Source organism: Palaemon carinicauda, chromosome 12 (assembly GCF_036898095.1).
Source record: "Palaemon carinicauda isolate YSFRI2023 chromosome 12, ASM3689809v2, whole genome shotgun sequence".
Lineage (NCBI taxonomy): Eukaryota > Metazoa > Arthropoda > Malacostraca > Decapoda > Palaemonidae > Palaemon > Palaemon carinicauda.
The window spans coordinates 27666054-27671053 of record NC_090736.1 but is presented as its reverse complement, the minus strand read 5'-3'; positions in this window follow the sequence as shown (position 1 = coordinate 27671053).

Genomic DNA, 5000 nt, shown 5'->3' with positions numbered 1-5000 from the left:
CCTCGATTAGCTTCCTTATCGTCTGCGGGAATTTTTTAAATTCTGGAACAAGGAAATAATACAGCGCTATTGATGAAATTAGCTACATAAGCATCGTAATAAATTCTACAGGGAGAAATCATCAAAATAATAGCCTTAGTATCAATTGAGGATAAATATCTATATAAGTATCTCAATATTGTAAATTTAAAACACCTTCTCAAAATGAGTACTGAATTAGCTTCGACTTCTGCTAGTTTAATATCCAGCAACTAAAGTAATTACGGATCTTGAGAACTCCACAAAAGACATCGAAAATATAATGAGAGAGAGAGAGAGAGAGAGAGAGAGAGAGAGGAGAGAGAGAGAGAGAGAGAGAGAGAGGAGAGAGAGAGAGAGAGAGAGAGAGAGAGAGATGGTCATAATTCTGGAAATTTTGCAATGTCCTGATGATTGCAAAACACATATTCTTATATATTTAGATACATTAGAGAAGATAAATCGAACGTTATTTTTTTTCTTATAATGGTACAAATATAATCAAAATAAAATCACACTGAACGAGAATGTCTACAGTGATTTTCATTCTTTATCTCATAATCCTTTATTGAATTTTCTCGCAATAAGGTAATGAAGCAATAAGAAGCCACAAGCAATAAAGTCTTAGACATTAGAACCTGAGGCATGCGTAAAGTAACATTAAAATATTCAATCTGCCAGGTCATTGACCTAATCTGTCAGAACAGTGAATTACTGTCAGAATAGTGACCTATCTGTCAGAGCTGTGACATAATCTGTCAGACTAGTGACATAATCTGAAAGAACAGTGACCTAGTCTGTTAGGACCAGAGACCTAATCTGTCAGAACAGTAACACAATCTGTAAAAAACAGTGACATAATCTATCAGAATAGTGACATAATTTGTCACACCAGTGACCCAATCTGTCAGAACAGTGACATAATCTGTTAGAGCAAGAGCAGTGAAATAATCTGTCAGACCAGTGACCTATTATCACGGTTCATATTAATCTCCGAAGTCAGATGCTTATAATTCCCATAGCTTCTCCAATCAACCCCTCCCCAACCGATTATAACCATCTCGGTTAAGCTACGTAAACTCCTCATCTTCATCTTGGTAAGTCTTTTCTTTGTCCATGATTACTTTTGATTTATCTATTCAACTGGTATTTAATTCTTTATGTTTTGAAAAGTGTAATTTCATGTTTAATATCCATAATCCATAACTATAGTTTACCTCTAATGGTTAAGGAAATTCGGAGAGAGAGAGAGAGAGAGAGAGAGAGAGAGAGAGAGAGAGAGAGAGAGAGAGAGAGAGGAGAGAGAGAGAGAGAGAGAGAGAGGAGCAGTCCCAGATTTAAATAACTAAGTATTAATATAATGCCTGACCGATTACTTCTTTTCTATATTAACTTGAAGAACAGAGAAAAAAGACTTTAATACTAAAAGCTGTGAAAAAAATCTGAAAGGGTTGGTGGACATTCGTTGAATCATTAACGATTAATTCCTCATACCTAAAAAAAAGGCTAAAAAATTATATATATCGCCGAGTTTTATCTTATAAGTAAAGCAAATATCTATGAAAAAAGCAGTCACGCATGATAGATTATTGCTATAATACCCTTCTAAGAACTTGAAATTAAATCTATAAGATATATATATTCTAAATTGAATGTCATCCATCAGTCATCTTGTAATTGACTGACATCCCAGAAAGAGAATTGCGGTAGTTTTATTGACTCAAACAAAAATCCACTCGAGGGTAAATTACTACTCGTGATCATACAATATTCGTCTATCGTGAATATATTAATATTGGATTAATTACTCTCCCTCAGGTCCTATTATTCTTCGGAATTTTCTCCTGGGGTGATATTATCTCGATAGTATATGATCTCAGGTCATATCATAATTGGAATTCTTTCTCCCTAACGAAGCAGAAAGCTGATATCGCACGATGACGTCATCGAGCTTTTACGAGATTGCAAGTTAAACAAATATTCTTTATCGTTTTATGGTACTTTGGGATGTAATTATTTATAGCTTTTTATTAGTTCAATCTTCCAAACATTTTATCGATTGGTAATTACCGGAGAGAGTTAACAAGTAGCATTATATGGCTTTAAATGAAGATATTTATCTCTTATATATTTTTGGTTATTAAATTTATATATTTTACGAAGATTTACTATTATTATTATTATTATTATTATTATTATTATTATTATTATTATTATTATTATTATTATTATTATTATTATTATTATTATTATTATTTGTTAAGCTATAACCCTATATTGAAAAGCAAGATGCTATAATCCTAAGGCCTCCAGCAGGGAAAAGTAGCTCAGAAAGAAATGGCAATAAGGATACTAATAAACGATATGAGAAATTAATGAACAATTAAATGAAAAATATTAAAAACAGTAATGAAATCAAAATATAATGATATTACTCTTCATCTTCATATTAAAGATGAGCATAAAATATATCTTTTCATGAAATATCCAAGAAAATATACAGAATTAGAAATAACAGAATGAAAGAGAAAAAAAGGTAAACATGATAATGACGATGGTTTCTATCATTAAAAAAAAAGAAAGAAAGAATGAATGAAAGAAATAATAAAAAAAACTTCCTGAAAGTCAAAAAAGTAGAGAATAATCATAGGAATTATAACAATACAAATTGCGTGAGAACCAAAACACATTTTTGTGTATTCCGATTAAAACTTTTAAATCGTAAATAAATGAACCCTAATTATTCTTAGAGATAATCAGATAAGATTTTTTTAGATTGAAATTGTAATTCTTAAATCATCCCTAATCTTGTAATAATACCACAAAACCTTTTAGATGCGGAGGAGATTACTCCAGTTCAATCATTGGTTTACAAATACCTATCAATTGAGATCTGAAATCTATCAAAGATGTATCAGGCAAAATATCCGATAATTTCCCAATTATACAATATCCGCTTTTTCATTATAAACTCCAGCTTGTCTATATATAAAATAGGTCTTTTATTTTTCAGGAGATAATATTCCAGAAAATAGCCGAAGGATTTAATTAGTTACATAGTTATCCATTCGATATATATTTGGAAATAAGTGGATTTTCCTTTTACTTTTCAATGAGATCATTAGATATTGTGGCACTCGATCAATTTAGTTATGTATCCATACCTGGAACTTAATCAATAGAAAGGCTTTATAGAGCGATCGATTGGATTACACCAAACCTATGACTATGGGACTCTAGTGTATCCAAGCCGTTAAAAATGACATTTAATAATTTAGATAGATATGCACACGCATGCACACACACAAATTCAAATCTTCCCTCACGCTTCTCCTTTCCTAACTACTACAATAGTGATTCGGCAATTTATGAATGCGTTTACATATATATATATATATATATATATATATATATATATATATATATATATATATATATATATATATATATATATATAATATATATATATATATATATATATATATATATATAAATATATATATATATATATATATATATATATACATATATATATATATATATATATATATATATATATATATATATATATATATATATATATATACATATATATATATATATATATATATATATATATATATATATATATATATATACATACATATATATATATATATATATATATATATATATATATATATATATATATACATATATATATGTATATATATATATATATATATATATATATATATATATATATATATATATATATATATATATATGTACATATATATATACATACATATATATATAATATATATATATATATATATATATATATATATATATATATATATATATATATATATTTATATATATATATATATATATATATATATATATATATATATATATATATATATATATATATATATATATATATATATATATATATATATATATATATATATATTCAAATAAGCCATATATATTTTTGATACATTAATGTCTGGATTCTCTTAACGACCTCGGGATCAGAGCCCCAGGGAAAATCACACAAAGACAAGAGCTTGGCTCCGGCAGGGAATCGAACCCTGGTCGACAAGCTTGTATAGACAGTGACTAAGCCACTTGGCCACGAAGAAAGATAAAAGTCAATGACAATTCTTTTGTACTTATACCTGTCGAAATCAGGTATTTTGTACTTAGAATTAAAATCAACCCATCTTCACCATCGTAGCTAATTGGTAGTTTGTTACTTGGCATTCTACTAATGATAAATTTTGCACATTTTTACGTGTTTTTCATATTCAAATAAGCCATATATATTTTTGATACATTAATGTCTGGATTCTCTTAACGACCTCGGGATCAGAGCCCCAGGCGAAATCACACAATGACAAGAGCTTGGCTCCGGCAGGGAATCGAACCCTGGTCGGCAAGCTTGTATAGACAGTGACTAAGCCACTTGGCCACGAAGAAAGATAAAAGTCAATGACAACTCTTCTCTACTTATACCTGTCGAATTCAGGTATTTTGTACTTAGAATTGAAATCAACCTATCTTCACCATCGTAGCTAATTGGTAGTTTGTTACTTGCCATTCAATTAATGATAAATTTTGCACATTTTTATGTGTTTTTTCATATTTAAATAAGCCATATATATTTTTGATACATTAATGTCTGGATTCTCTTAACGACCCGGGATCAGAGCCCCAGGCGAAATCACACAAAGACAAGAGCTTGGCTCCGGCCGGGAATCGAACCCTGGTCGTCAAGCTTGTATAGACAGTGACTAAGCCACTTGGCCACGAAGAAAGATAAAAGTCAATGACAATTCTTCTGTACTTATACCTGTCGAATTCAGGTATTTTGTACTTAGAATTGAAATCAACCCATCTTCACCATCATAGCTAATTGGTAGTATGTTACTTGGTATTCAATTAATGATAAATTTTGAACATTTTTATGTGTTTTTCATATTCAAATAAGCCAT